This window comes from Triticum urartu, chromosome 2A (assembly GCF_056163025.1).
Source record: "Triticum urartu cultivar PI428250 chromosome 2A, HENAU_Tu73, whole genome shotgun sequence".
NCBI lineage: Eukaryota > Viridiplantae > Streptophyta > Magnoliopsida > Poales > Poaceae > Triticum > Triticum urartu.
Window position 1 is genome coordinate 671,821,921 of NC_141874.1, and position 20,314 is coordinate 671,842,234.

Sequence of the window (20,314 nt, forward strand, 5' to 3'; positions counted from 1 at the left end):
ATGATTTTTTTAAATTCATGAACAATTTTTTGAATTGTGAACATTTTTAAAATTACTGACATTTTTAACAAACTCCTGAACATTCTCTCAAATCGTGAGCATTTACCGAGTTCACTAACATTTTTTTGAAATTGTGAACATTTTTAAATTCATTAATAATTTTCAATTTTTTAATATTTTCTAAATTTGTGGACATTTTATACAAATTCGTGAACATTCTCTTAAATCTTGCAAATTTTTCGAGTTCGCGAACATTTTTTTATAATCATGAACAATTTTTAAAATCATGAAACATTTTTTACATTCATTACCAAATTTTAAATCCATGAACATTTTTCACAAATTCGTGAACATTTCCGAATTCCTGGACACTTTTTAAATTCATGAAAAAATTAAAAATTCACAACTTTTTGAAATTTAGAACGTTTTGATATCCCGAACTATTGAAAAAGGATGGGGGGGGGGGGGCAAAAGGAAATAACAGGGGGAGTCCCGGCCCAGTAGGGCGCACATGGGAGTGAGGGGATCCGGGCGGTCGGTTTCGGGCGCACATGTCGCGAGTAGGAGGTTGATACGTCTCCGTCGTACCTATAATTTTTGGTTGTTTCATGCCAATATTCTACACGTTGCACATACTTTTTGCAACAATTTATATGATTTCCTTGGACTAACATATTGATCCAATGCCCAGTGTCAGTTCCTGTTTGTTGCATGTTTTTGGTTTCGCAGAAAATCCATGTCAAACGAAGTCATAATGCGATAAAATTTACGAAGATTTATTTTAGAATATATGTGATATTTTAGAAAAAAAAAATCAATGCGAGATGATGCTCGAAGGACCCACGTGCTCAAGGGGCGCGCCCCCTACCCTAGGCGGCCCTAGTAGTCTCGTGCAGGCTCCCTTGTAAGTCGGTTGGGGGTGTCCTTCTACCGAAAGGAAGCGATAGCCAGATAAAAATCCCCTCAAAATTTCAGTCCAATCTGGGCGGATTCTAGGCAGACCTCGGGTTGTTTGCCTGAAACCTGGCTGGGTCTATTGTGTGTGGGCTTGGGCCTCGGCTTGTTTTTTTGTACTCACGGATGGACAGATGCATCGAAGGATCGAGGAAAGAGACGACCAAGGCATATTCGCTAGCAGAGAGCTTTTTCTTCTTCTAATCAAATTAAATCATTTTTCCCCGAATTAAGGAGCTCGGAAGGAGCTAGCCTGTCCTAGTGCCCAACATGGTCAAAAGAAAATACTATCTAGTCTCCTGTTTCAATATGTGCACTGAATTTGCAAACCTACATACTTACCATAACACATTTATCATTTAGAGTATTCCCAAATTCTTTCAAGACTAACACATGTGGAATTTGCAGATGACATGAGCCTATTGTGGGGGCTCCCCAAATTGAACGAGATATTGCCGCAGGATGGCAAAGTGCAGACGGAGGTCCTACTGAGAAAGGACCACGAGTTCAGCTTCTCTGATGGGTAGGCGCTGCTGAGGAAGATCTACTTCGACGACAACGAGTGCACGAAACCGCCACCCGACGAGTTCCCCCAGCTGCCAAGCAGCAGACCCGGTCAGCGCTTCTCTGCAGTGTAGAGGTGGCTGACCACAGAGTTCGTCTTGGCGCTTGGAGTTCTGCTGATTTGAGCAAATGACTAGTAACTAACGAAAACCGATTTACTAAAAAAAAACTAAGGGATGCACTGCAGATAAGATATTTGGGGTGGGGGGGGGGGCATTGACCCCCTTACCCCAAATGATGCTCCACAAGTTCTTAGACATGCACCAAATCAGAAAGGCACTAGTTGATGGTGCATTGTACGTGGTAGTTTTATCTGTTTAAGGAGTAGCAGAGCTTCGTAACCTACCAAAAGGTATTACAGCTAAATTTGATAAGTGATGAATTATTTGTGTATTACACATCTTTTTCCTGCGTTCAATCATGATACAAATTTATACAAACAATATGAAACTAGCCATGTCATTAATTATATCCTGATAACACACATGGTAACTCTCAAGGTCAATACACTTGCTGCTTTCATCGTGGCCGCCGTCAGTCCAGCTGGTTCTTACTAGACAGCAAAAGTGAGAACACCTGAATTAACTACAGGGCAGACAAAAGCATACTTGGAACCATCTGATGTGGATCTTGAAGTAGACATGCCTGTTTTCTTTTGTCACATGGTTGCCCAAAACATGATGATGGTTTTAACCAGCTAACCGGATGACACTGGACAGTTTTGGAAGTTTTAACATGGTTGAGATCTACAGAATGGGGCTACTGGTTTATATGTGTGTTGAGATTTTGGTTTAGTTTAGTTGTACGCACATTCAATGAAACAGAGTGAAAACGAGAGTAATTGCTAGCTAGTTTGCTTGCTTTGGGGGTGCTCCAATCCCATCTGGTCCCAACATGCAGCTTAGTCTGTAGGTGCTTTTGCTGTTCTACAGAAAAATAAGGTTATTTTTTGGACACACAAAAAACAAAGGGCGACTTTGTAGGAGATTATCAGCATCAATCACATCTAACACAAGCCATTATGATTCAAGCATTGAATCCGTGATATTGAAATAACAGAAATGAGAATAATCCAATAACACAAGTTATTCCATCAATTATTCGATTAGCCCATTGCTCATTTTCGTGCGATTTTCGATCTCCTTGCTCGAAGCTTTGTTTCTGTTTTGGGGCATTACTCCTTGGTATGTGACTCCTTCGTTGGTCCAATTGGTTTTGTTCTAGTGCTATGTGACTCAACCACATCCAACACAATCCATCATGATTCACACATTGAATCTGATATATTGAAATAACGGAAATGAGAATAATCAAATAACACAAGTACTGCCTCTGTAAAGAATATAAGAGTGTTTACATCACTAAAGTAGTGATCTAAATGCTCTTATATCTTCAATATCTAAATAGCTAGCCCCCAACTAAATTATTTATCTTAACATGCAAGCATGCCACATCATCCCCAACATGCATGAGAAAAGGCTCACCCTCACTGTCATATGTCTCTCAACATGTAAGCATGTCACTTCATCATTAAACATGCATGAAAAAAGACTCATCTCAACATGCATGAAAAAAAGACTCATCTCAATACGCAAACATACATAACAATTTTCATTCTATTATGCTATTTATATTTAATAGACATTTCACAACTATATAGTAATAGAACATAATAAATTATACGTATTTTTAGTTTTAGCTTTTTATATTAGTATTACTTCAAATATTCATGTTTCATATAACAAATCACATTGAAATATGTTGCGAAATATTCCCGCAATAACGAGTGGGGTATCATCTAGTTTCTTTAAGGAGGGAGGCAAAGCATGGCAGTAATGCAATCGTCTTTTGGAAGTGAAAGTTCCTTTTTTTCCCAGAAAATTAAGATCAATTTTTTTTGAACCAATCTGTGATTGGATGATTAGATTTTTGTAGCTACTATTGGATGATTAGTAGTACAATGGTATCTCCAGCCCACCAGAGTTCAAGTCATAAACTTGACACTGATGCTCGCATTTTTCTAGGATTATTTCAGGCCCTCCAGCGATGTGCATTCAGTGGGAGAAGATATTTCCGCCGGCTACGAGATGTCTGTGACGACTTCGTCAATCTCAAGATGATGTGTCTGCCCAGCCCCTCGGAGGTGCTCGTAGGGATAGGCATGAGTTTATGTGCTTATGCACGGGCGTATGGGTCTGTACAATGTTCAAAAAAATATCAATATTTTTTAAAGGATCAGATAAAGAATTTTTAAAGGACCAGATAAAGAATTTCTTTTGTTTTTTTAAATAGATCAAGATTAGTTTTTTGAGGTCGGTACAGAGGAGCATATCAGTAGACTTGGGAGTAAACGGGCATGAGCAAAGGAAGACATCTTCCCCATCGCTGCTGGGTTGGGCTCATTGATCCATCCATGCACGCCGACGCTCCCTCGAACAGATAACTGGTCATCTTGGCCGACCGCGCGAACCGCATGCCTAGCTCCCACGGGTACAAGCACTCCCCGCTGGCCATCTCTGTCCCTCTGACGGACTTACAGCTGCATGATGGAGAAGACACCGACGACCTCTACATCATTGATAGCTTCCTCCATCCGGACAAGATGGAGGGGCGGCCGCAGTTTGAGGCCCTGGTGTGGAGGGGCCTCAGCCCGTCCGTCACATCTCACAGGTTCTGGCACCGCGACATCCTCCTGCTGTCACCGTGGATCAACCACAACAGGCACGCCATGGTCTATGGCCACGCCCTCATTGGCGGCGACACCATCTGCTTCTCCATCGTTGGCGCCGAGGACATCGGCACCTACTGCTTCCACATCGCGACTTGTGAGTAGAGCAAAGCTGGTGACTGGCTCATGCCATTTGATGGAAAGGCGAATTACGTCCCGGAGCTTGGACTCTGGTTCGGCGTCTCACACAACCTCCCATGCATTGTTGACATCTCCGGCGTTGTCAGAGGGGAGGAGCCACCGCCAGAGAAGATGCGGATTTGGGCGCATGAGGACCTGCCAGAGGTGTGGCGACAAAGCGATTTGTTGAAGCCCAGGGTCATCAGCCTCAGTTGCGGCAGGTTCATCATCATGGACTTTTTGGATACCATGGTATTCGACAAGGACTGCAACGAGATGGTTACGGGCAAGCAATTTTCCCTCTTCACCGGTATGGAGGTAGCGTACGACAATAAAGGCGAATGTTACGATGCCAACAATAGCCGCAGACAAGCTTGTTGGACAACAAATGAGATTTCAGGACGAGTGATGGTAAGATATCGGAAAGCATCCGCAAGACTACGATAAAGAGTAGGATCAAAGAAAGGAACACCAATGGCAGAAAGTTTGAAACTAGTGTCGACAGGAGTATGGGAAGGATGACAGTCTAGCATACCATCACGGTTCAGAAGATCTAGGATGTATTAACATTGGGAAAGAAACAGACCACATGAATCACGAATCGCTGCAATGTCTAAGATCTGTCATAGAACACATTTAGGCCATCGTATCCTATCAACGCGCACTCGACCCTGACCAGGCCCTCGATTGGCATCCATTAACTTAGGACATGGGATCGTGGCGCCAACCCTTGTTTTCGGCTACTATGCATCATAGATATCACAAGATTATTCAAAGGTACTAAGTTGACTTGGCACTAATGTCTGTGCTGCCTACCGTACAAAACAAGGAGCAACAAAAAAGAGCAACAAGAGTACACCGATAGCAAATTAAATCCCGGCATGGATGCATACATATAGTCAAACATAACTGGAGCTCAGCAAGTCAAAATAACTTATTGAATCACGCATTTACAGCACCACATCGATACTCTGTTGCATGTTAAACATGTAATGTTTGGATTTGTGCTTAACCATACGCAGGCCACGCATCATCCCTTTGACTTTGCCGCCATTGTTGCAATTCTCGTTGCCGGAGCATTTGGTACCACTATTGTAGTTGCCATTGTCTTTGCCAGCACCTTTGCTGCGGCCGTTATCGTACACTACCTCCATAAGAGTGAAGAGGGAAAATTGCTTGCCCGTAACCATCTCGTTGCAATCCTTGTTGAATATCATGGCATCCAAGAAGTCTGCAACGATGAACCTGCCCAAACCGAGGCTGATGACCTTGGACCTGCACAGTTTGCTCGGTTGCTACTCCTCTGGTAGGTCATCATCCACCCAGATCCGCAACTTCTCCCGCGGCGGCTCCTCTCCTCTGACGATGCCAGAGATATCGGCGGCGCAGGGGAGGCCTCTTGATTCGCCGAACTAGAGCCCGAGCTCCGGAACACACTCCGCCTTGCCCTGGAACGGCATAACCCAGTCGCCAACCTTACTCCACCCGCGAGTCGCAATGTGGAAGCAGTAGGTGCCGGCGTCGAGGGCGCCGGCAATGGAGAAGCAGATGGTGTCGTCGCCTACAAGAGCATGACCACAGACATAGGCGTGCTTCTGGTGGATGATCCACGGTGGTAGCGGAAGGATGTCGCAGTGCCAGGTACTGCTACAAAAGGAGCACGGGTGCTCCGCCCTCCACACCAAGGCCTCGAACTGTGGCTTCGCCTCCAACTTGTCCGGATGGAGGATCCTATCGATGAAGTACATGTCGCCGCCGTCTTGGCCGTCATGGAGGTGCAAGTCCGACGGAGGGACGGCGATGGATAGCGGTGAGTGTTTGTGCTCATGGAGGCTTGGCAGGCTCTTGATCCAGCGGCGGCCCTCACCTGCGTCGAAGCGGAACATGCGGTTCGCGCGGTCGCCCAAGACGACCTTGTCCTCAGAGGCGGTGGGGAGGAAATGAACGCGGTGATGGGTTGCCAGGCTGCATGATACGTCCGGTGGCTTAATGACCAACTCTCTTGCCGGCGTCCGGATGCTGGGCGCCGCCGCCTCAGCCGCCGAGAGGTCAGCCTTGCAGATCCTTCTCCTGTTGGACACCCAGGCCTTGGCGGGTGTGGGTGTTGACAGCAGCTTGCCATCCCGGATCCGGCGGAGGCTGCAGCGCAGCCCCGCCAGACGCAATGAGTATCATCTGCTGGAACTGTCGAGGTTTGGGGTCGGACTCGACAGTTGGCGAGCTTCGCTGGCTAGTGAAGCTTTACCGACCCTCCCTCCTCTTTCTTTCTGAAACGAAGATGAGGGAGTCTCGTGTGAGGAACTTTATGTGGTCCCTGGGTTTTTCTGGCTGCTACACAGTGAGTAGTGAGGGGCTCAGTGGTGGCCTGGCTTTGTTCTGGACATAAGCTGCTGAAGTGACAGTTAAGGCGGATAATAAGCGTTGCATTGACACTCGTGTTAAGCTAAATGAAGGTGCGGTGTGGCGTGCTTCTTTTGTTTATGGGGAGCCCCGAAGAGAGGATAGACCTCAATTTTGGGACCTGCTGCGACGCCTGCAGCCTCTGTGGGAAGGGCCGTGGCTATGCTGTGGTGATTTCAACGAGGTTCTTGCTCAGGACGAACATTGTGGTCCGAGGGATCGGTCAAAGTCTCAGATTCAAGCTTTTAGAGAGTGTCTGTTGGACTGTGGTCTAATGGACTTGGGATACTCTGGGCCGAGGTTTACATGGTGCAACAAACAAGACCCGGATTGTCATGTCAAGTGTCGGCTGGACCGTGCTGTTGCAAATGGTGCTTTCACGAGTTTGTTTGATGACGTCGGGTGGAGAATCTTATTGCAACTTCTTCCGATCATCACCCAGTGCTGGTTCCGTTGGACAACAACTTTCTTCAGAATCGGGTCTCTACTGTTCAGCAAGGTTTTAAATTTGAGGCTATGTGGTTGCGGGCTGACGACTACAAGGGAACCGTCAAACAAGCTTGGACGGACGTGCGGGCGGGCTGCCCGTCCTTGGAATCAACCTGGTCTAATCTGAAACATGTCGCTAGATCTTTGCGATCCTGGAGCAAGGAGGCCTTTGGATGCATCAGGAGGAGAATCAGGAAGCTAGAACGACGCCTAGCTACCATTAGGTCTTCGCCCCCTCCCCTGCTCTACAGGCTGAGGAACGGTCGAATCAAGGGACAACTCTGCGAGCTATTTGAATGCGAGGAAATTATGGCATGTCAACTGTCCCGTATTGATTGGCTTCAAGCTGGCGATCACAATACGGATTTCTTTCATGCTAGGGAGACTGCCCGAATGTGAACGGACAATATTCATTCGCTGATCCGTATAGATGGTTCTTGCTGCAATTCTTAGGGGGAGATCAAGGGCTTGGTTCAAAGCTTCTATGATAAATTGTTTACTTCTGAGCCTTGCCAATCTGCGGACATGGTCATAGATGCTATTGCTCCAAAGATAACTCCGGAGATGAATGAGGATCTCTGCAAACCGCACTCTAATTAATGAGGAGATCAAAACTGCTTTGTTTTAGATGGGTCCCACGAAGGCACCGGGTCCTGACGGTTTTCCGGCACTCTTCTATCAAACACATTGGAATATTCTTAGGGAGGATATATGTCAGGCTGTGCGGGGTTTTCTCGAAGGGTGGCCAATTCCTGAGGGCTTTTGTGACTCAGTTATTGTTTTAATCCCCAAGACCACGCGACCCAAGCACTTGAAGAATTTCCGTCCGATCATTCTTTGCAATGTGCTTTATTAATATTGCTTCCAAGGTTCTGGTGAAGGAAATATGCCCTAGAGGCAATAATAAAGTTATTATTTATTTCCTTATAATCATGATAAATGCTTATTATTCATGCTAGAATTGTATTAACCGGAAACATAATACATGTGTGAATACATAGACAAACAAAGTGTCACTAGTATGCCTCTACTTGACTAGCTCGTTAATCAAAGATGGTTATGTTTCCTAACCATGAACAATGAGTTGTTATTTGATTAACGGGATCACATCATTAAGAGAATGATCTGATTGACATGACCCATTCCATTAGCTTAGCACCCGATCGTTTAGTATGTTGCTATTGCTTTCTTCATGACTTATACATGTTCCTATAACTATGAGATTATGCAACTCCCGTTTACCGGAGGAACACTTTGGGTACTACCAAACGTCACAACGTAACTGGGTGATTATAAAGGAGTACTACAGGTGTCTCCAAAGGTACATGTTGGGTTGGCGTATTTCGCCTTGCAAGCATTGCAACTAAATGAGTTAGTTGCGGGATGATGTATTACAGAACGAGTAAAGAGACTTGCCGGCAACGAGATTGAACTAGGTATTGATATACCGACGATCGAATCTCAGGCAAGTAACATACCGATGACAAAGGGAACGACGTATGTTGTTATGCGGTCTGACCGATAAAGATCTTCGTAGAATATGTAGGAGCCAATATGGGCATCTAGGTCCCGCTATTGTTTATTGACCGGAGACGTGTCTCGGTCATGTCTACATTGTTCTCGAACCCGTAGGGTCCGCACGCTTAAGGTTACGATGATAGTTATATTATGAGTTTATGCATTTTGATGTACCGAAGATTGTTCGGAGTCCCGGATGTGATCACGGACATGACGAGGAGTCTCGAAATGGTCGAGACATAAAGATTGATATATTGGAAGCCTATGTTTGGATATCGGAAGTGTTCCGGGTGAAATCGGGATTTTACCGGAGTACCGGGAGGTTACCGGAACCCCCCGGGAGCTATATGGGCCATGATGGGCCTTAGTGGAAAAGAGAAGAGGCAGCCCCTCATGGGCCGCGTGCCCCTCCCCTCTCTTGGCCCGAATAGGACAAGGAGAGGGGGCCGGCCCCTCTCTCTCTTTTCCCCCCTCCGCGAATCCTATTCCAACTAGGATTGGGGGGGAATCCTACTCCCAGAGGGAGTAGGACTCTCCTGGCGCGCCCTCCTTGGCCGGCCAGCCTCCCCCCTTTAGTCCTTTATATACGAAGGCAGGGGCACCCCAGAGACACACAAGTTGATCCACGTGATCTTTTCCTTAGCCGTGTGCGGCGCCCCCAGCCACCATAGTCCTCGATAATATTGTAGCGGAGTTTAGGCGAAGCCCTGCTGCCATAGTACATCAAGATCGTCACCACGCCGTCGTGCTGACGGAACTCTTCCCCGACACTTTGCTGGATCGGAGTCCGGGGATCGTCATCGAGCTGAACGTGTGCTAGAACTCGGAGGTGCCGTAGTTTCGGTGCTTGATCGGTCGGATCGTGAAGACGTACGACTACATCAACCAAACGCTTCCGTTGTCGATCTACTAGGTATGTAGATCACACTCCCCCCTCTCGTTGCTATGCGTCACATGATCTTGCGTGTGCGTAGGAATTTTTTTTGAAATTACTACGTTACCCAACAGTGGCATCCGAGCCTAGGTATAATAATCACTTGATTCAATAGGGAGTTAATCTTCCAGATGATTGCGTCATTGACAGAATTCTCCAATCACTGCCACCAAGCTACAAGAGCTTCGTGATGAACTATAATATGCAAGGGATGAATAAGACTATTCCCGAGCTCTTCGCGATGCTGAAAGCTGCGGAGGTAGAAATCAAGAAGGAGCATCAAGTGTTGATGGTCAACAAGACCACTAGTTTCAAGAAAAAGGGCAAAGGAAAGAAGAAGGGGAACTTCAAAAAGAACGGCAAGCAAGTTGCTACTCAAGAGAATAAACCCAAACCTGGACCTAAGCCTGAAACTGAGTGCTTCTATTGCAAGCAGACTGGTCACTGGAAGCGGAACTGCCCCAAGTATTTGGCGGATAAGAAGGATGGCAAGGTGAACAAAGGTATATGTGATATACATGTTATTGATGTGTACCTTACTAATGCTCGCAGTAGCACCTGGGTATTTGATATTGGTTCTGTTGCTAATATTTGCAACTCGAAACAGGGACTACGGATCAAGCGAAGATTGGTTAAGGACGAGGTGACGATGCGCGTGGGAAACGGTTCCAAAGTCGATGTGATCGCAGTCGGCACGCTACCTCTACATCTACCTTCGGGATTAATATTAGACCTAAATAATTGTTATTTGGTGCCAGCGTTAAGCATGAACATTATATCTGGATCTTGTTTGATGCGAGATGGTTATTCATTTAAATCAGAGAATAATGGTTGTTCTATTTATATGAGTAATATCTTTTATGGTCATGCACCCTTGAAGAGTGGTCTATTTTTGTTGAATCTCGATAATAGTAACACACATATTCATAATGTTGAAGCCAAAAGATGCAGAGTTGATAATGAAAGTGCAACTTATTTGTGGCACTGTCGTTTAGGTCATATCGGTATAAAGCGCATGAAGAAACTCCATACTGATGGACTTTTGGAACCACTTGATTATGAATCACTTGGTATTTGCGAACCGTGCCTCATGGGCAAGATGACTAAAACACCGTTCTCCGGTACTATGGAGAGAGCAACAGATTTGTTGGAAATCATACATACCGATGTATGTGGTCCGATGAATATTGAGGCTCGTGGCGGATATCGTTATTTTCTCACCTTCACAGATGATTTAAGCAGATATGGGTATATCTACTTAATGAAACATAAATCTGAAACATTTGAAAAGTTCAAAGAATTTCAGAGTGAAGTTGAAAATCATCGTAACAAGAAAATAAAAGTTTCTACGATCTGATCGTGGAGGAGAATATTTGAGTTACGAGTTTGGTGTACATTTGAAAAATTATGGAATAGTTTCGCAACTCACGCCACCCGGAACACCACAGCGTAATGGTGTGTCTGAACGTCGTAATCGTACTTTACTAGATATGGTGCGATCTATGATGTCTCTTACTGATTTACCGCTATCGTTTTGGGGGTACGCTCTAGAGACGGCCGCATTCACGTTAAATAGGGCACCATCAAAATCTGTTGAGACGACGCCTTATGAACTGTGGTTTGGCAAGAAACCAAAGTTGTCGTTTCTAAAAGTTTGGGGCTGCGATGCTTATGTGAAAAAGCTTCAACCTGATAATCTCGAACCCAAATCGGAGAAATGTGTCTTCATAGGATATCCAAAGGAAACTATTGGATACACCTTCTATCACAGATCCGAAGGCAAGACTTTTGTTGCTAGATTCGGAAACTTTCTGGAGAAGGAGTTTCTCTCGAAAGAAGTGAGTGGGAGGAAAGTAGAACTTGACGAGGTAACTGTACCTGCTCACTTATTGGAAAGTAGTGCATCACAGAAAATTGTTTCTGTGACACCTACACCAGTTAGTGAGAAAGCTAATGATAATGATCATGAAACTTCAGAACAAGATACTACTGAACCTCGTAGATCAACCAGAGTAAGATCCGCGCCAGAGTGGTACGGTAATCCTGTTCTGGAAGTCATGCTACTAGATCATGATGAACCTACGAACTATGAAGAAGCGATGGTGAGCCCAGATTCCGCAAAGTGGCTTGAAGCCATGAAATCTGAGATGGGATCCATGTATGAGAACAAAGTATGGACTTTGGTTGATTTGCCCGATGATCGGCAAGCAATTGAGAATAAATGGATCTTCAAGAAGAAGACTGACGCTGACGGTAATATTACTGTCTACAAAGCTCGACTCGTTGCAAAAGGTTTTCGGCAAGTTCAAGGGATTGACTACGATGAGACCTTCTCACCCGTAGCGATGCTTAAGTCTGTCCGAATCATGTTAGCAATTGCCGCATTTTATGATTATGAAATTTGGCAGATGGATGTCAAAATTGCATTCCTGAATGGATTTCTGGAAGAAGAGTTGTATATGATGCAACCAGAAGGTTTTGTCGATCCAAAGGGAGCTAACAAAGTGTGCAAGCTCCAGCGATCCATTTATGGACTGGTGCAAGCCTCTCGGAGTTGGAATAAACGTTTTGATAGTGTGATCAAAGCATTTGGTTTTATACAGACTTTTGGAGAAGCCTGTATTTACAAGAAAGTGAGTGGGAGCTCTGTAGCATTTCTGATATTATATGTGGATGACATATTACTAATTGGAAATGATGTAGAATTTCTGGATAGCATAAAAGGATACTTGAATAAAAGTTTTTCAATGAAAGACCTCGGTGAAGCTGCTTACATATTAGGCATTAAGATCTATAGAGATAGATCAAGACGCTTAATTGGACTTTCACAAACCACATACCTTGACAAAGTTTTGAAAAAGTTCAAAATGGATCAAGCAAAGAAAGGGTTCTTGCCTGTGTTACAAGGTGTGAAGTTGAGTAAGACTCAATGCCCGACCATTGCAGAAGATAGAGAGAATATGAAAGATGTTCCCTATGCATCAGCCATAGGATCTATCATGTATGCAATCTGTGTACCAGACCTGATGTGTGCCTTGCTATAAGTCTAGCAGGGAGGTACCAAAGTAATCCAGGAGTGGATCACTGGACAGCGGTCAGGAACATCCTGAAATACCTGAAAAGGACTAAGGATATGCTTCTCATATATGGAGGTGACAAAGAGCTCATCGTAAGAGGTTACGTTGATGCAAGCTTTGACACTGATCCGGACGATTCTAAATCGCAAACCGGATACGTGTTTACATTAAACGGTGGGGCTGTAAGTTGGTGCAGTTCTAAACAAAGCGTTGTAGCGGGATCTACATGTGAAGCGGAGTACATAGCTGCTTCGGAAGCAGCAAATGAAGGAGTCTGGATGAAGGAGTTCATATCCGATCTAGGTGTCATACCTAGTGCATCGCGTCCAATGAAAATCTTTTGTGACAATACTGGTGCAATTGCCTTGGCAAAGGAATCCAGATTTCACAAGAGAACCAAGCACATCAAGAGACGCTTCAATTCCATCCGGGATCTAGTCCAGGTGGGAGACATAGAGATTTGCAAGATACATACGGATCTGAATATTGCAGACCCATTGACTAAGCCTCTTCCACGAGCAAAACATGATCAGCACCAAGGCTCCATGGGTGTTAGAATCATTACTGTGTAATCTAGATTATTGACTCTAGTGCAAGTGGGAGACTGAAGGAAATATGCCCTAGAGGCAATAATAAAGTTATTATTTATTTCCTTATAATCATGATAAATGTTTATTATTCATACTAGAATTGTATTAACCGAAAACATAATACATGTGTGAATACATAGACAAACAAAGTGTCACTAGTATGCCTCTACTTGACTAGCTCGTTAATCAAAGATGGTTATGTTTCCTAACCATGAACAATGAGTTGTTATTTGATTAACGGGATCACATCATTAAGAGAATGATCTGATTGACATGGCCCATTCCATTAGCTTAGCATCCGATCGTTTAGTATGTTGCTATTGCTTTCTTCATGACTTATACATGTTCCTATAACTATGAGATTATGCAACTCCCGTTTACCGGAGGAACACTTTGGGTACTACCAAACGTCACAACGTAACTGGGTGATTATAAAGGAGTACTACAGGTGTCTCCAAAGGTACATGTTGGGTTGGCGTATTTCGAGATTAGGTTTTGTCACTCCGATTGTCGGAGAGGTATCTCTGGGCCCTCTCGGTAATGCACATCACTTAAGCCTTGCAAGCATTGCAACTACATGAGTTAGTTGCGGGATGATGTATTACAAAACGAGTAAAGAGACTTGCCGGCAACGAGATTGAACTAGGTATTGATATACCGACGATCGAATCTCAGGCAAGTAACATACCGATGACAAAGGGAACCACGTATGTTGTTATGCGGTCTGACCGATAAAGATCTTCGTAGAATATGTAGGAGCCAATATGGGCATCCAGGTCCCGCTATTGTTTATTGACCGGAGACGTGTCTCGGTCATGTCTACATTGTTCTCAAACCCGTAGGGTCCGCACGCTTAAGGTTACGATGACAGTTATATTATGAGTTTATGTATTTTGATGTACCGAAGATTGTTCGGAGTCCCGGATGTGATCACGGACATGACGAGGAGTCTCGAAATGGTCGAGACATAAAGATTGATATATTGGAAGCCTATGTTTGGATATCGGAAGTGTTCCGGGTGAAATCGGGATTTTACCGGAGTACCGGGAGGTTACCGAAACCCCCCGGGAGCTATATGGGCCATGATGGGCCTTAGTGGAAAAGAGAAGAGGCAGCCCCTCATGGGCCGCGTGCCCCTCCCCTCCCTTGGTCCGAATAGGACAAGGAGAGGGGGCCGGCCCCTCTCTCTCTTTTCCCCCCTCCTCGAATCCTATTCCAACTAGGATTGGGGGGGGGGGAATCCTACTCCCAGAGGGAGTAGGACTCTCCTGGCGCGCCCTCCTTGGCCGGCCAGCCTCCCCCCTTTAGTCCTTTATATACGGAGGCAGGGGCACCCCAGAGACACACAAGTTGATCCACGTGATCTTTTCCTTAGCCGTGTGCGGCGCCCCCAGCCACCATAGTCCTCGATAATATTGTAGCGGAGTTTAGGCGAAGCCCTGCTGCCATAGTACATCAAGATCGTCACCACGCCGTCGTGCTGACGGAACTCTTCCCCGACACTTTGCTGGATCGGAGTCCGGGGATCGTCATCGAGCTGAACGTGTGCTAGAACTCGGAGGTGCCGTAGTTTCGTTGCTTGATCGGTCGGATCGTGAAGACGTACGACTACATCAACCAAACGCTTCCGTTGTCGATCTACTAGGTATGTAGATCACACTCCCCCCTCTCGTTGCTATGCGTCACATGATCTTGCGTGTGCGTAGGAAATTTTTTTGAAATTACTACGTTACCCAACATCTGGCAAATCGGTTGAAGGTGCTACTGCCGGTTGTGGTTTCAGAGTGTTAGAGTGCTTTTGTGCCGGGCAGATTGATCACTGACAACACCCTGATTGCTTATGAATGCTTCCATACGATTAGAAGGCAGCGGGTGAAGCAGCCTTTCTTTGCGCTCAAGATCGACATGATGAAAGCTTATGATCGGGTGGAGTGGAGCTACCTACATGCTTGTTTGGCCAAGCTGGGTTTTGCTCTTGCGTGGATTGATACTGTTATGAGATGTGTCACCAACGTCCATTATGCTGTCAAAGTCAACGGTGAACTTACTGATCCGGCGGTTCCCTCTCGAGGCATCCACCAAGGGGGCCCAATTAGTCCCTACTTGTTTCTCTTGTGCACTGAAGGTTTGTCTAGTCTGCTATTCCAGAAGGAGTGTTGTGGCGAGCTACATGGGATCAAAACGGCCGGCAAGGCCCTCCTATCTCACACCTCCTATTCGCGGATGATAGCAACTTCTTTGCTAAGAGCGACCAACGTAGTGTGGACTCTTTGGATTCGGTCTTAACCTCGTACTGTGAGGGTTCTGGTCAGGCCATCAACAAGGAAAAATCTTCTACCTTCTTTGGACGGCACTACCCGGAGGATGTCAAGAATAGAGTTAATAACCAGCTAGGTATTTTCAATGAGACATTTCATGATTCTTATCTGGGCATGCCCACGGAGGTTGGTAACTCTCCCACTAGCACTTTTAAATTCTTGACTGATAGAGCCTGGCAGAACATTTTTGGGTGGTCTGATCGGTCGTTGTCAAGGGCTGGGAATGAGAATCTACTGAAATCAATCACACAAGCCATTCCAACCTTTGTTTCGAGCTGCTTTCGACTTCCGGTTTCCACATGTGAAAAGTTTAGGCAGATTGTCTCCGATCGATGGTGGGGAAGAGAGGATGGGAAGAAGAAATGCATTGGCGATCGTGGTCGTCGTTGTCGACCCTGAAGTATCTCGGGGGTATGGGGTTTCGTGATATGGTGTTGTTCAATCAAGCACTGCTGGGTAAACAGGGATGGAGGCTTCTCACTGAACCGGGTTCGTTGTGTGCCCGAGTCCTGAAAGACAGATATTATCCGAACGAAACTTCTGGAATGCCTCTGTGCCTCGGTCTGCTTCGGCTACCTGGTGTGGTATCATTCATGGCCGGGACCTGCTGGAGAGAGGTGTTCAATGGGGCATTGGCAACAGGCGGGACACCAAAATCCTCTCTGACCACTGGATTCCGTCTTCGCCTCCGGGTGTGCTGCAGCCCCTTTTGCCTATTCCGGCCTCTGCTATTGTCCACTGCCTAATTCAGGAGGAGAGTGGGGAGTGGGACGCCGAGTCTGTCAGAGCTTTCTTCCCCACTAGAGTGGCGGAGGATATTTTGCAAATCCCGATTAACAGAAACGGAGGGAATGATTTTGCTCGCTGGCCTTTTACAAAGTTTGGTGTTTACACTGTCAAATCTGCTTACAATATGGAAAGAACCAGCAGCTGTTTTGCCCCCATGCTCGCGCGGTGTGGGATGCGCTCAAGGATTCTTTCTGCATCTGGCTGCGTCGGTCGTCCTTCTCCTCTCCCAGGCAGTGGCTTTTCGAATTCTTGTCCAGTTGTTCTGAGCAGGAAGCGACGATTGTCACTGTCGCTATATGGCATATATGGGAGGCCAGGAACGAAACGAGGAACGAACCGGTGCCACCCGCGCCGGGACATACGGCCGCCAGGGCCAAGGCCTATATTGACTTGATATTCCAACACCTCCACAAGCATGTTCCTGTATCCAGGTGTGAGACCTCGTCTTCGGATCGCCTATGGTCTCCGCCACCGCAGGGTATAGTGGTGGCCTTCTCTGATGCTGCTGTGTCTGAGGAGAGGCATAAATCTGGCATAGGGGTGGTGGTGCTCAACCACGAGGGCTCTTGTGTAGCTGTCTGTTCTGAACCCATGAGGGGTGCTCTTTCTCCTGAACTGGCTGAAGCTTTAGCACTCTCCGGCGGGCCATCCATCTTGCTCGGGAGGTGGGATTTGATGATATTATCTTCCACACGGATTGCCTCTCTGTGGTGCAACGCTTGGTATCTCCTGCCAGGGATCGTTCGGTGGTGGGATCCATTCTCGCAGATGTCAAAGACTTGGCTAATGGCCTTTCTTCTGTGGCTTTCCAGCATGTCCGTCGGCAGTACAATGTTTTAGCTCATGTCTTAGCTAGATCATGTTTAAACTCGTCTAGTCTTTGTATTTTTCATTCTGCTCCAGATTGCATCTGGGAGACTCTTTGTAAATTTGTTGCTTGATGAATAAAGTCTGACATTCTCTAAAAAAAATGGATGTCCCGGTGGCGATCCCACCGGTGTTGGTTGACTCCCAGAGCGCGTTACAGAGATGGATGATCGAGTGGCTGGCGGAATCCTTAGCAGATCAGCGACATGTGATGATCTAGAGCCTGTACGGCTTGTGGCTCGCGAGGAATGATGCACGGGATGGAAAGAGAATAGCTGATCCTCTAGTTGTCGCAAAAACAGTGATCTCATATATGCTGGAATGGCAAGCAGTGCAGGTGATTCGGGACAAGCCCACTATGCCTCCCACTCCGACGGAGCGATGGAAACCATCGCCGGACGGATGGCACAAAGCGAACTCGGATGGGGCTACGCTCAAGTCAGGGGAAAAGTGTGGTGGAGTCGTGATAATTCGTGATAATTCGCTCGGATTGCTGCATGCCACTGCTTTGCTTCGACGTCGGATCCGGAGCTTGCGGAGATTCTTGCATGCAGACGAGCGGTGCAACTTGCCGTGGAGCTGAATGTGGAGAAGCTCGAGATGGAACTGGACAGCAAGAATGTGGTGAATATGCTAAATGATCCGAGTAAGAACCTTGCTGTAGCTGGGCCAGTGGTGGAAGAGATCAAAGGCATGCTACAAGTCTTTGTGGACCATAAGATTAGATGGACGAGAAGGTCAGCGAATAGCGCTGCGCATACTCTAGCTAAACTTGGTGTTAGTGATGATCTTTGTAAAGTGTGGCTTTTGAATAAATGAAACATGTTTCACCCTTAAAAAAACAAAAACAAATACACATGCAATTAAAAATAAAAATCAATCCTTTCACTTTCAGGTATGAGTATGGGAGTGGTACGTACGTACTAGAATGCAGGTTCCATTTTTTTTAAATACATGCTCAGTTTTGACTTTTGACCACATGTGGAACGCAAACTGATCATTTTTTTTATTTGCCTAATTAAAAAGATGTAGCGGCACAAAATAGCTGAAACTGAAACTGATCTACTCAGCAGTACAACTTGTTTTATGACCATTAAAAAGAAACAACAAGGAAGAAAACAATGGGTAGTATAAATTTTCTGGTCGAGCGCTTTGTTCAAGCCTATAGGGTCATCAACCTTGGTTCCGGTAGCTAGGCTCATCGTCGTGGACCTCTTGGATGCCATGGTGTTTGACAAGGACTGCAACAGCAATTTGCCCTCTTCTTCACCGGTATGGAGGTAAGAATAGCGGCAGCAAAGGCAAAGGGATGATGCATGGCCGGCCTCCTTAGGACTGAGCACAAATCGAGGCAGTTACAGTAGATGTTAAACGTGCAACAGAGGATAGAGGCACAAATCCAGTCAGTAAACAGACATTTCAACTATATGCATGTATGCAGGCTCTCCACTCTAGTGGTAAAAATGTCAGCTCATGTACGTACGTATCTCCTTTGAACCATACTGTAAATTGCCCATCCTTTTTTAGCTAGAGAAAAAAAAAGGCTCAAGCAAAAGCTGTTGTTGGTATCATCTGCACCCAACACGTACGTGTATGCTAATTATATTAAGCTCCGTCCCTGAGTGCGGGCGGGCTTGTCGAAATGCATGCACTAAATTTGGCAATCTACCTACTAATGGCTCATGGCCTCGAACATCACAATAACATCACCCAACTCTCTCTCTATATATAGGGATATATATAGGATTCGATCAAGCCATCATCTAGCTAGCTAGAAGAGTAGAAATCGACAACAAGATTGATCGATGGCCGGTGAGCGCAAGGAGGCCAGTGTTGTCGGGTCGTTCCTCGCCGTCACCCTCATGGTGGTGGTGTGGTGGCCACATCATCCATGCCGGTGGTGAAGGGGGATGACAAGTCTGCTTGCGTCGGCGAGTACTCCAAAGCTGTGCGGCAAGGAGCCCGCGTGCACCAACATGGTCGAGACCGCCTGCCGCGACAATGGCGAGAGCGTCGAGTCCATCAAGGGCATGTTCAGCGCGCTCTCCATTGTCGGTGGAGACAACTATGATTTCCCTTCTACCGCATGGCCATGGGGGCACGCGGCCCTCTACGCGGCCGTCGACGAGCATGGGGGCTGCCCCGGCAACAAGACGGTCGAGCAGTTTGCTGGCGAGCATTGCGTCAAGGACATCGACGCGGCATGCAAGGATCCCACCTGCACCGACGGTGCTCACATCGAATGCTACCGTACAGCCTCGAAATTTTGCTACATCAAGGCCACCACTGCCGACCAGGACGCCATATATGCAAACATGGATTGCTTCATGAGCTGTTGCGAAAAGAAGAAGACGAGTGAAGAGTGCCGTAAAGTATGCATCCTCAACAAGTGAAGTATGCATTCCTTCATTCCAGAGTGCTTCATTCATTCATTCATGTGTTTTTTCACATGCGTGTATTCATCTCATTTTGTTGTTGCCTTTTTTTTCTTTTCTTTAACATTCGTTTTGTTCTTGCTGTTCTTGGAGAACCAATAAAGAAAGAGTGGTAAATAATTTTTTTGGATGATCTCCAACCTCACGTTACATTTTACTAGCTACTCCTAGATGTGTTTGCATGTTGGCAGAGCTTCTTGTGCATGCGCGAGTGGCGCAAAATCAGGGCACGCCTGTTTCTCTTGCTGCATGCGGGCTATTTAGGGAGGTTACAAGCATGTTTTGTTTTGGGGGTCAGAAGAAGAGAATGGATAGGAGAAAAGCAAAATCGTACGTCCTGTGTCCACTTTGTTTACTACAGAAAAAACTTTCGATCTATTCATCTTCAATAGTGGTAGTACAACGAACACTATAAATAATAATAATTGTCATCGCCCCTCCGTCGCCAGTGCCGGGCAAACCTTATTGTAGTAGACAGTCGCGAAGTCATCGTGCTAAGGCCCCATAGAACCAGCGCACCACAACAGCAAC

The 20,314-nt window shown here is 46.0% G+C and overlaps 2 pseudogenes; one reads left to right on the plus strand and one right to left on the minus strand.

The window, feature by feature from the left end:
- Positions 1-5,316: 5,316 nt before the first annotated feature.
- Positions 5,317-16,637, minus strand: LOC125537788 (uncharacterized; annotated as a pseudogene).
- A 2,516-nt stretch (positions 16,638-19,153) lies between these two features.
- Positions 19,154-19,913, plus strand: LOC147986599 (uncharacterized; annotated as a pseudogene).
- Positions 19,914-20,314: the final 401 nt, after the last annotated feature.